The 13309-nt window shown below is 45.8% G+C and overlaps 1 protein-coding gene and 1 pseudogene across 35 annotated transcripts in view; both read right to left on the bottom strand.

Moving 5' to 3' along the window:
• Kalrn (kalirin, RhoGEF kinase) overlaps positions 1-13309 on the bottom strand; it is a 605866-nt gene that overhangs the window by 454683 nt on the left and 137874 nt on the right.
• LOC134481078 (G2/mitotic-specific cyclin-B1-like) overlaps positions 9321-13309 on the bottom strand; it is a 28555-nt pseudogene continuing 24566 nt past the window's right edge.

Here is a 13309-nt window from a genome sequence, read left to right as displayed (position 1 = left end):
ACCCTGAGGCCCCCCACTCAGAGGATCAGTGCAACAGTCACCCATGATCTGTAGTCTTAGCTTCATAGACTCTCATCTCTCTATTCTGTTAGGACTATAAGAGGTCGAGTAAGCATTTTAGGTAGGCCCCATGACTTTCCTCGACCCCTGGTGCCCAATCATGACTTTCTCTTAGCACTGACTCATCTCATGGATTATGACAGCAGGAAGGGTCCCATGACCTCCTCTCCATGGCTCTGATATTAACCCTTCAGTCCTGCCCACATAGTCCACAGCTGCTGCTGATACGGGAAAAGGATGCTGTAGCCATGGGTATGTTAGACAGTGCTTTCTACCTTCCGCAGGCACTAGCCTATTTGGAAATCTGATGAGAGCCAAAGGCTTTTGTCCTAGTAAATTGCACCTATACCCAGAGCCACCATATTCCCATGTAATTATAGAAGTTGGATAGAGCCTCCCCTAAACCCACTCGTGGAGCTATAAACACTCATGCAAGAACTCCTGGTCCAGGGGAGACCATGCATTTGTAATTTAGAGACGTGCTCTGCCTGAAGGAAGGCTCCAGTAGCTGAGCCAGGGACCTCTCAGCTTGCTCTCCCCTCCAGGGAAGCATTAGAACAGTGAGAATACACATTGTCTCTTGATCCCTCCCATCTTCAAGGCTTTAACCAGAAAAAAGCAGAGTACTTACTGTGAGGCAAGCTGTGGAAGGCCAAGGGCTTGACACAGATTTTCTGGAAATCTTATCATCATAATAAACTTGTTAAGTAGATATTATCCCTCATTCAGAAGAGAACTGTCAGGCTGTAGGAAGTTAAGGGACTTGGCAAGGACGACAACAACTACAGAGTGTGGAATCAAACTCAGATTTAGCCAAGGTGTACACCTGCTCTCTCCAGCATCACATTCCAGAAACTTCCTGAGGCTAACTCACCTCGAGGAGCAAGCAAGGAGAAGCACGCCTTGCTACCCTCCTTTCACGTGGCACAAAGCCCGAAATACAGCCGAAGAGAGAGGGGCAAGGCTTCGCTGTTGTGTGTCTGTCGCTCTGGGTCTATGGAAACGCAGTTCTGCTTTTCGTAAGTCACACAGCACCTGTGGAACTGAGTCTGGGTTCCGGAGAATGACCCTGAGTCAGTGCGAGCCTAGAGGGCGCTGTAGGTGGCACTGATGGGAAACTGGAGAACGGTGGGCGGAGGCAGCAGAGTAAGGGAGTGCGCAAGGAACACCTCCAAAGATACAGTGAAGATAATTAGAGGGAAGACGGAAAGAACTCTTAGATGAACTGAATTTCGAGAAAACAGATAAGAGCGCTTCTGATAATTTTTTTTTTTTCGACAGTGCAGGGCTGGAATTGGAGTGAAGAGCAAAGTCCTGCTTTATCTGATCCCTGAGAAGGCAATGAATTAGACTGTCTTCCTAACATGTCATGGAGATGGGCTGGACGATTTATACCCCAAATACATGGAAAAGGCTTACTGTTAAAAAAAAAAAACCTACATATCCCATACTGTTCAAAGATAGCAGAACAAAGTAAGGCAAATTTAGTGAAGGAGAATTATTGAGAATCTATGCAAAGAGTAAGCCACGTGCCACAGAATGTACTTTTTCCCTTTGAGATAGAGCCTTATTATGGCTGTTGGCAGGATTTTTGTAGTAAGAAGTGATCTTTGAGCTGGCTGTGGTGATGCATGTCTGTGTTCACAGAACTCAGCATGCGGAGGCAGGAGAATTGCAAACTGAAGGCCAACCCCGCTATGTAGCAAAACTATGTATCAAAACCCAGACCTTATAATTTTAAAAATTAATAACAAATGCCCAACAACTGAAAGAGTAGTTAAATGAGTGGAGGTGGTGCCATGTCCTCGGTTCCCTGCACGGAGAGAAAGGAAGTGTTCAGTGTTAGCCGTGTATGGAGTCTAAACCAGAACGATTACAGTGAACCCTGGCTCTGCCCTTTGAGGACTCCAGGAACTTCAGAAAGCTACTTAACGCCAGCCAAGTGTGCTCCTGACCCTAGCACTGGGAGGGGCCGAGACAGGAGGATGATGGAGTTCAAGGCCCGCATAAGCTGCATAGTAAGGCCCTGTCTCTATAAAAGAAAATTGAACTCCTCAAGCCTCCATCTCTGATCCCATGAGGAGGTGTGATGACAAAGCCTGCCTTCTAGTCTACTTAGCACAGGGCTTGACATATTCCCAGAAAGGCGAGTGGTGGGGCAGGGGGATTCAACGTCAGCCTCTGTCACCATCAAGGCGCTTCCACATGATGGAACGCTGTCGAGCCAATGACAACTAATTCCTACAGACGAAAGTCTAAGACTACGTCTACCATGTGCTTTGCTTTAGAATATCACCAAGTGGGTGTGATCTACTTTTGTCACACAAACATTTATGCAGTTTATATATTTCATATGTGTATGCATTTAGGTACTAAGAAATTAAATGAAGACTTATAAATAAATAACCAAGGAAAATAGGAAATTATTTTTTGCCTTCAGAAATGAAGACTCTCTCTCTCTCTCTCTCTCTGTGGTGTGGTGTATGTGGTGTGGTGTGTGTGTGTGTGTGTGTATCTGTGTGTGTGAGTGTGTGTGTGTTCGTGTCTGTGTGTGTGTGGGGTCTATGTGTGTGTGTATCTGTGTGTGTGAGAGAGTATGTGTGTGTGTGAGAGTGTGTGTGTGAGTGTGTGTGTGTGTGGGGTCTATGTGTGTGTGAGTGTGAGTGTGTGTGTATCTGTGTGTGTGTGAGTGTGTGTGTGTATCTATGTGTGTGAGTGTGTGTGTGGGGGGTCTATGTGTGTGTGAGTGTGAGAGTGTGTGTGTGTATCTGTGTGTGTGAGTGTGTGTGTGTATCTGTGTGTGTATGTGTGAGTGTGTGTGTGTGTGTGTGTGTGTGTGTGTGTGTGTGTGAAGAATAGGCTCCTGAGGAATTTCTTTGATGTCAGCTTATTTACAAAGTGATTGTCTGTCACTGCTGACCCCTCTTTCACCTCACCCTTCCCCCTTGACGCCGTCTAAATGCTTAGAGAGCTGGACAGCAACCTCCCTTACCCTCGGCACCATCGACAATAACTACAGTGAGTCCTGTTTGGGAAAGCATTTCACAGGCCCCCTTTAAAACCACCTCTGCCCAAGCGGGGAATCCAAGATAGACTCAACTGCAGCTCCTATTTCAGTCTGAGAGGAAACATCTCAGGAGGCTAGGAATAAATGTGAACTAAGGACGCTGGCTTCAGCCACACTCACCAGGTAGAGCAATGCTCAGGTCCGTCTCCCTGAGGGGCAGATTCAGGAGATCTCAGTTAAGACAGGTGGAGCATGGCAACACCTACTCTGAGTGGACAGATAGGGAAACAATTCTAAGTTCTACTGAGAAAACCAGCGGTGAAAGAAACATCCCTGGCCCTCCTCCCTTCCTGCCCTAAGGAGCTCGTCCTTCTCTTGAGGCAAGAGCAGTTTTGACAGGAACCAAAACAGTCATGAGTGCACTAGTATCCAGTTAAGTTGGATGTGAGAGTCTGAAATTAGATTTCACCAGCTGGTTGGCAGACATTAGCAGGCTTCAGGAAGCTGTCCTTTTGTGTAGAATAAGGACAAGGTACCCTATGCTCAGCCTCTAAACTCAGCTCCCCATTGCTGCCCAAACAATAGAGTCAAGAGGTAAATTTGAGTAGAGGCCAAGATGGACTCTTGTTGAGCCAGTTCTATACCCAGCAATAACATGGAGTCAGTGAGACTCTGGGTTCTCTGCCCCTTCAGGACAGGTTAGTCAAGGTGAGTGACTATGGGAGGGGTCTCATCTTCCCATCCTAGCCATGTCAAGAGAAGGCTCCATATGTAAACAGACTTTATTATAGCTTTCCCATAGATCAGCTCCTCAGAAGCCCGGTCCCCTTCCCATAAATCAGTTTATCTACTTTATCCTTTGGTCCTTCCAGTGCTGAATCCTATCAGGTTAGGGCAGGCAGCTTCCCAAGGAACGGATCACAGAGGAAACCTTGAGTAGGGTAAGTTCTTCTGTGAGAGAGAACGAGGCCTTGGCATGTCTGTGAGAGAAAGAATGAGGCCTTGGTGTGTCTGTGCGAGAAAGAACGAGGCCTTGGTGTGTCTGTGCGAGAGAGAATGAGGCCTTGACATGTCTGGCCAACTCTCTTTTCCCAGGTAAGCTCTAGAAGAAGAGAAGCTCCTTAACACAGTTAAAAAGTGCGGCCACACCTGAGTGTGTGTGCCTGTCATCTGTCAAGTTTTAGCCTCCTCTCAAAGTCTTCCACTCTGCTAGTGGTGGTCCAACATTTCAAGTACACCTGAAGTCATTTGGAGACACATTTTGTAGCAGTGTGCAACTGTCTGTATACACAGACATGTTCTCTCGCTTAGCACTTCCCTACCCTCCTCTTTACCGTCCCTAAAGTCTCCTTCTAAAATGCATATCAGCCATCTCAGAGTCCTCCAACCTGTGTCCTTCACCTCACATCTTCACAGCCTACAACCTCTCGTCCCATGATGCTGCAGATAGGAGCCTACCCAGGAAAGGAATGGGGCCAGGCTGACATCTGAGAAGCCACCCAGAGCCACACGCCAGCTCAGTGCCCTTGGGTTCAGATGCACCAAGAGATACATTTCCAAATCCAACACAGATGCTAGCTTCCCTTTCTCAGAGTGCAGGCTGCCTGTGCTTTTGGCAACATGGAGAGGAGCTTGTAACTCCGGGCAACAACCACTTCATTCACGGAGGCCGTTCGCTTCTGCACTCACCTGGGAGAAAATTTTAATCCTGTGGAGAATAAATAAGACCGTGTAATTCTTCTAAATTCGGACTTCCCTCCATGAAGCAGGAAATAGGATAGGCTCACAGCTTGCTTTTCCTCACGTGGCTGGTAGAGCTGCCAGAGCCAGGACTAACGGGACTGCCTAATGCAAAAACCACTAACTCGCCTATACCCTTCCCTTCCCCTGAAGGATCTTTCTTCTTCTCCAGACCCATGGCTCACTTACTATTCAGATCATGTCATGAGAAGAGACTTGGGGACCAGTAAGGCTTGTATTGATCTCTCTGCTTTTTTTTTTTTTAATCACACTGCTAGCCCAGAGGAATTCACCAAGTTAATTGACTTCTTTTGATCTCCCCTTCTCTCTGACTGACTCATCCATACCCTCTTGGCTTCTAGGCAGTCTCTACTCCGATCTCTCCCTATACTCCAGGCCCCACAATTCCTCAGTCTGAACGACCAGATTTAGAGACACAGATGCAAAATCTACTTGGCACATCCTTTTGGAGTACAGAATCTCCTAAGTCAGAATCCTCCATAATTCTAGCATTTTGGTCCTTTTATAAGTTAAAAGTGATATTATAAAGAGTTATAAATAAGTGAGAAGATGCTTATGATAAAATGCCAAGCTAAAAGACAGAATGTAAAAATAGATACACTCTGTGAGCTTAACTATGTAAAGACGGCATAAAAATATTGGGAAAGTGAAAATAAGGAAATAAAAAAAAAGAAGAAAAATATATCAGAGGTTAAAATGTTATCAAAACAAGTTGGATTGTAAAAGACTGTAGTCTTTTTTAACTTAGTTTTATTTCTTTTAGAAATGCAGGAAACTTCAGTTTAAAGAAATTCCAGGATGAATGTTAAAATGGACTCTATTTGTAGAGAGATGTTTGTGGGAGTCAGATTAGGAACACAGAGCTGTACTTGTTTATTTAAAGTAGGAAAAATATTAAATAAGCGTCCAAGCAGAACTCAGGGTTCAAGCAGAAAAACAAAGATTACTCCAGGGATTAAAAACAGGAAGTCCAATGTAGGAAACTTATTACCCAGATGATGGGATAGAGGGGTACCAGCAGCCAGGGTCACACTGTGGAAGTTATAACTAGAAGGATCTTAGAAGGCAGGTAGAGAGACCTGGCTTCCATTTTGTTCTGTCTTCAATGTCACACCAGTGCCTTCCATCCACTAAACTCAACCAATGGCCAAGGAGCCTTGAAGGTGCAGCTTATGGGGGGTGACACCCAGGGAGGCATGCCAAGAGAAGTTAGGAGATAGTTCTGAAGACAAAGCAGTTCCAGGGTCAATTATCAAATAGATCCTCTGAAGAAATGGTTTTATACATCTGAGATTCAAGACAAATAAAATAGTTCATGGAAGTCAACTCGACACCTGGGTATTCACCTATATGACATCATCAATAACACACGCCGAACATTTCATAGACATTTATCCTCTGACAGTCTGGAAGCTGGAACTCTAAAATCAAGGTATAATCAAGCTTGGTTTCCTCAGAGTTTCCTCAGAACCTCTCCCTGACTTGTAAACAGTTGTCTTCTTGCTGTATCCTCGCACCCACTTCTCAGTGAGTCTGCTTCCTTCTTCTATTAGTAAGGACATCGATTATATTAGATCAGTGTCCACTCCAACAGCCTGATTCCAACTTAATCACCTCTTAAAGGCCGCATCCACAAATACAGTCATGACTTCGGCGTATGGCTTTTAAAGGAGACACAATTTAACCATGACAACCAGTGCTGTGTTCTGATGACAAAAGACTCCTTGGTAGTCACCTGTAATTATGCCCCTTGCCCGGAGATACGGTTTCATCTGTCGTCATAGATTAAAGCTAAATTGTTCACTGGTGTTCCCCTAGTTAGAGACAGGGCCTAACTCCTGTTCCCTTCAGTCTAGGTAGGACTTTGTGATTCACATGTCTAAGTAAATGTAGCAGAAGGATATTCTGAGACTTGGAGATTTTAGATTCTTTGCCTAAGAGCCTGAAAACACTCTAGGGAAAGCCAACCCACTCTGGAGAAGCCTGGCCACACTGAGACTACAATGATAAGAAAAGGCCTAGGCAAGTTATAAAGAGAGATCACATAGAGAGATGGCCATCTAGCCAGCCGCCTCTGTCCAAGTACCAGATAAGCTACAGAAAAACACATAATGGATATTCTGGCCCCAGTAGGCACAATGCGAAAGGGCTATCTATGATGGATATGTATTATGAAATGTATAGACATCTTTGTCTCTACTTACAGACACACAACTTCTGAAACCCATGGAATGATCCTCTAGACAGCTCTGGAAGAGTGGGACTATTACCAGAAAGACCACGAATCAGTGGGACTTTTAGCCCAATCAACCCTGGATGGCAGTAGGGAGGGTATCTGAAACTGAAATTGATCATCAATGGACAATTAGTCAATCGATTGTGTCCATATGATAAAGCTTATATAAAATCCCAGCTTACATACAGCATAACCAGCCCAGGATCCTGCTATTAGAAGAAGTGCGGGTTCCCGACCAGCGTCCCCTTTTGTTCTTGAAGCTTTGACCTAGTACAGGAGTTTCCCTTAGTTTCATAATCTCCTCTGGTAGACAATTCTAAGGAGGTCATGAGAACCCCAATTAACAGCCATGCAGTCAGAAACACAAATTCTAACTTGGGGTTTCCATGTGGCCTTTGAAGGGATGCACTTCTGGATCAAAGTATTTAAGTCATGTGACCTGATACTGTCTTCTGGCCAGAGAGTATCAGAATTGAATAGAATTATGCTGTCTCCTGGAGATCAGAATTAATTGGCTGCTGCTGGTGAGAAATACCCACATATATTGGTGACTTCAGGTAAAATATTCTGTGCCAAGTGATATATATATATATATATATATATATATATATCCCCAAACATATGGTTCCATGTCCATGCTCCCACAACCTTCATCTCTTGAAGGCCCCGGGCCTCACTGTTCTAATTCTTGATCCACAAAATTGCAAGCCTAATAACGTAGGGCCCTACCATGTCTCGGGGCCCACAGGAAACAAGCAGACTGACTGGTGTTGGCCAGCCTCAGACACAATCTGGCCAGTTACCAACTTCAAGTTGGACTGTGTTCCTACATGCAGCATTGGTGAAGCCGAGAGAGGAGGCAGATGAGGTCTTAAAACGTCGTTGTTCAGACATATAATTCCTTGGGAGAGAAGGTCAGAATCCTTGGAAGGGATTAGAGGAGATGTGTGAGGGCCAACCACAGAAATATCCCTGCATGCTTGAGCTTTCTGCCAACACATCCTGACATCCTCTGCTTCCCCCTTCCATTTTCTTCACCCTAGGCCTTCATCACTCTCCACGATGCTCAGAAGTTCACTTCTGCAGAAACTGAGCATGATTTTGCTTAATCAATCTTCTATCCTACGTTTCCTCTGTGCCTTATGCACAGGCAACAGGAAAGGGTGTTGCAAAAGTACTCTGTAAAGCTCCATTTAAAAGTAAGTGTGTGTGTGCATGTGTGTGTGTGTGTGTGTGTGTGTGTGTGTGTGTGTGTGTGTGTGTTCCTGCTTAAATATTACTTGGTACACTAGCTTGGACATCTGACTTTGAGCAATAAGAACAAAGTGGTCACTGGAGAAAACAATGTTTCCTCCTACCTCCACCACCCTGAAATCCACAGCATGCTCTGAGCACACAAGCTGACATCGCCTGCAGTAATGACACTTCCAAACATCGACATTATGAGTAGTTGGTTAGTGTTTTGCACACTCTCCACTCCATGCCAGGATTAACTGTCATGCTCAGTTTTCCCCGGGGCTAGAGATATACAGCAAGAAAGCCAGGATAACTTCCGTCCTGGGAGTCCTCAGGAGTTAGGTGTCAATTCTCCATGGCTCCCACAGTTCTGCACACCTTATAAACAGAGACAATGACAGCTTTTGTTCCAGATTATCTTTTAGAGGATGTTCACTGATAAAGTGAGCAGCAGCCTTGAAAGATAGGGATGCCGTGTCTCTCTGAGTCACAAGGCAGGTTGATCTGCTGACAAATAAAATAAGCAACAACATTACCTCTGAGGTGGAGGCAGGTGGATCTGCGTGCAGCCCTTCAGGAGGCTGCAATCTCCCGAGGTTGGTTTACTCAGAGGACATAACTGACTGCACATGCAGCATGCACTCGGGCCCCTGGGGGTGAGGGTAAAAGGAAAGGAACAACAACAGGCCGGAATTCACGCTGCTTGCTTGCCACGAATAAGGTGCTTTGTCAGTAATCCAGGATCTCAAATCTGCCAGCACCCACAAAGCTGGCAAGCTAACTTCTCAGCCTGCACCTCTGTAGATCTCAGACCTGACACTTCACAGCTCTGGACACCAGGAGAAGGAGAACACACACCCCACGCCCAGCACCTGCGCTCTCTCACTCTCCCTGTCCAAAGTGCTTCCTTCTCTTGATTGTGAGCCTGTCTGTGCTGCCACAGTCCAAAGGCAGCGGAAGGTAAACGTAATTAAAGGACTACATTGAGTGCTAGACACCAATTTCTGTCAGAACCAGCCGTGCTGAGGGGATAATGATACAGTAACTATAGTAGCTTTGGCTCTGAGGGGAAATCTTTTCAGAAATGTCTTTTTTCCTACAATGCTTTTCTCCTCCACCACCTTTGCTCTCACAGCCATTTTCTTGCCACCTGGAACATCTACATCCTTTCACCCTGTTGCTACTACAGAACCTGAGTTGTCCAGGGGACATTTTGTAGCATGCAGATGTCTACCACTTTCCGAGATCTACTGAATTGTCTCCAAGAGGGAAGTCTAGCAATCTGTGTTTTAACGTGGCCCAGGTGAGTGTCCAGTATGCTAACATTTGTTCTAAACCCTGTGGGCTGAACCCTAGCTATGTGTAAGACCACAGCCCTCAGGCTCCCCCTAGACAGTCTCACTAATGACAAACAAAACAAAACAAAACCTCTACAGTGAGGCCCCAGCATGGGTCTGCAGTGTTGTTGTTGTTGTTTACCTGGCTATTGATAGTTTGGTTTCATTTTGAAAGGTTTGAAAGATCCTTCCCCAGAAGGTTCTATCTGTAGCTAGAGTTGAGGACATCTAGTCTACCCACACTTCCAGGAAAACCTCCTTGAGGGTTTCCTCCAATGTTCCCCTACTCCAGCACTCTGGACATTTTCAACAATGAGTGAGGTTCAGAATTCACATCCTTGGAACCCATGTGAAAATCCAGGTGGGTGTGGCCGGCATCCTGCCTGTCATCTCAACACAGGACAAGCTGCTCGGCAGACTAGCTCAAAGGGAGAGCCTGTCTCAATATAATTGCATACAGACCAAGGTGAATACCAACTGTCCAAGTCATACATATGTACTCACACGTGCAAAAATGCATGCACATGCTTGTACTATAGTCACCCATGTACCACACACACACACACACACACACACACACACACACACACACACACCACACACATTTTTGTTCAAAAGAATTCCTCTGACTTTACAGTTTTCTAATGATGTGCTGCAGAGTGAATGGCCTGTTCACTTGTACTCCACACTGGCAGCCCAGTAATCCATTTACAGCTCACTGATCTTGTCAGTCCATGTGTGCCTTCCCAAAGACATCTTCAGAAACAACTGACTTTCTCCCAGCTTGGTAATTACTCTGTCATTCAGACTCCCCATCATAGCCCCCAGCACCAAATCCTCAGGGGAGCAGCAGGCAGGATGAAGACATTCCCATACGGCAGATGCTTAGTGACTGCTGGAGTCTAAAGCTTCTGAGGATCTGTGGCCTGGCTTTCCTTTCTTGTCAGAATGGGTGATCAGGACACTATGTAATTCTTAGCCCAGCCTCCTCCCATTCTTTAGAGCGGAGCTTGGGTATCTGGGCAGCTACAAACATATGATACTTGCTTCCTTGCTAGAGGTGCTCTGTAGGCTGCTAGGGAAGAAGAGTGGACCCTGGGTGCTACACCACTGACCCGACAGGTGGTGTCCTAGTGACCTAACTGCTGGGGAGGCACTAATCGATTCCTGGTTGATTAGATCAGAGACCTGGTCCAAACACTCCCACTACCATAAAGCTGGACAAGAGAATTATGGCTGGAGATGTCACAGGTTCTCAGGGCCCATGTATCACTGATGTTTTGAGAAATGGATGTGTAGTAAAACTGCCTTCTAAATATTTATGTTTATACCTATAAGCCAGTGCCGCTCTCCGCCATGTGTCAGAGAAGCATTAAGTGGCGATCATTAATTCAGAGACTCGCAACTGGTCTAAGTGCTGAAAATTGATGATTGTCGAGTAGTCAGCCACAAACGGGGCATGTATATAACATACACACACCCCGCCCCCACAAGGCTCAGGGGACGCTTCAAAAAAGCGGGAAGAAAGACGCTAAGAACCAGAAGGAAGGAGTGCTGTCAAGTGTTGTCTTCTGACATTTCCAATAGGCCACTCCAATCAAGAACACAGAGCAGCTGTGCCTACCTGTGTCCGTCTGTAAGACATGAAATTATACAAATAGGAGGGGGGACCAGTGGGAACTCAGCAGGGGTGGGAGAGAAGAAAGACAGAATAATGAGGGGTGAGTGTAATCACAACCCATGGTATACAAGCCTGAAATTGTCCAAAATATGAAAAATAATATTTGTCTCTTTCAAAAGTCAGAGAGCCAAATGTGGTGGTACACACTGTAATCTCGGCATTCTAGTTTCCGCTCTAAGACTAGGCGCCCACCCCTATGCTCAGGGAGCAGAGATGTTGTCTCTTTTCTTCATTAACTTATTTATTTATTCACTTTACATCCCAATCGCAGCCCCTCTCCCTTCTCTCCTCCCAGGCCCACCTCCTCTTAACTACCCTCCCCCTATCACCTCCTCTCCTCCTATGAGAAGGGGGAGCCTCCCCATAGGTACCGACCCTCCCTGGCCCATCAAGTTGCAGCAGGACTAAGCACATCCTCTCCCACTGAGGCCAGACAAGGCAGCCCAGCTAAGGGAAAGGGAGCCAAGGGCAAGCAATGGAGTCAGAGAGATAGCCTCTGCTCCGATTGTTAGGGGACCACATGAAGACCAAGCTTCAGTTCTGTTACAAATGTGTAGGGAGCCTAGGTCCAGCCCTGCATGCTCTTGGATTGGTTATTCAGTCTCTGTGAGCCCCCATGGGCCCAGGTGTTGACTCTGTAGGTCGGCTTATGGTGTCCTCGACAGTAGATATGGTTCAGTGACTAAGAGCACTTGCTCTTCTTACAGAAGACCTGAGTTCAGGTCCTGGTGCCCAGATGACACACACCATCTGTAACTCCAGTTCCAAGGAATCCTATGCCTTCTGACTTCTGCAGTACTAGGTACATATGTGTGAATGTAGGCAAAATACTCATATACATTAAACCAATTTTTAATTTAAATAAAGACCCTATAATCCACACCTTTTAGATCCTAATTTCTGTATATTTCAGAAAGATACGCCTGACCCCCACCAAGGTGAGCTCCGAACAATGCTGCCACACTATCAGCCACTTCTCCAAGTGTCATTTAGTATCATTGCTCTCTGTCATTTAGTATCATTCTCCCCTGCTAGAAGCCTTTCCATGCTGAGGCCACCTCTGTCAAAGCCTCCACAGAGGGATCAGAGACTCATGCTCGGAGGACTGATAAGCCTTGAGGTGAAAATGTCTTACATCAATGCAGTAAGTGGCTATAACGGTCAAATGTGGTCTTAAGATGGACAGAATCCCCGAGGGACCTGTAAGACAGAGCCCACTCCTGGTGAAAAGGAATGGATTTATAAACCTTAGCTCCAGTCGAATGAGCAGAAAAGGCACAGTAAGTTGAGAAACCTTGGTTCTACTTGCAACAGACTTGGGTTGAACAGTATGGACTCATGTTGTGTAAGACAACGTCTCTCCATAGCTCATGAAGGGCAACCGTACATTGAGGCCTTTTAAAATAGCCTGGATTACTCACTTGCTAAGGACAATTCTAACCATCCTTACAAATATTAACTAATCAGTCCTTGCCATACCCTGTGGAGCTGGCCACTGATTTTGCAATAGCACCACAGAAAGGAAGCAATGGGGCTTAGTTTATTTTGGTGATAGACCAAAATAATGAAATGCAGGTAATTTGTAGGAACTACGATTTCTTTGGCTCACAGTCCTAGAGGCTGGGAAGCCCAAGTGTGCCACTGATCTCTACTGAGGGCCTTCATTCTATGTTATAACATGCCAGAGCCAGATTGCTTGTGCAGGTCTCTTCCTTTGCTCAGAAAACCACTAATCCCATCACAGGGTCGCCATATCCATGATGACATCTACCCTAACTAACTTCTCCAAGCACTGCTTCCAAAGAAGCTCAATGGAAGAATGCGGGGGTGAGATTTCTAAGCTGTGAGCTCTTAAGGAGTCTGTTCAAACCATGTCAAGAAACAGGATTCCATGAAGGAACTCGGGCTCCAGAATCCAAGTACCTAACCACCTGGGAATGTCTCAAAAGACCAATGGCAGCAAACACCCGGGAATGCTGTACCTTTCAACT

This window comes from Rattus norvegicus, chromosome 11 (genome assembly GCF_036323735.1).
Source record: "Rattus norvegicus strain BN/NHsdMcwi chromosome 11, GRCr8, whole genome shotgun sequence".
Taxonomy (NCBI): domain Eukaryota; kingdom Metazoa; phylum Chordata; class Mammalia; order Rodentia; family Muridae; genus Rattus; species Rattus norvegicus.
The sequence above is the reverse complement of the archived record's forward strand: the minus strand, read 5'-3'. Positions and strand labels throughout refer to the sequence as shown.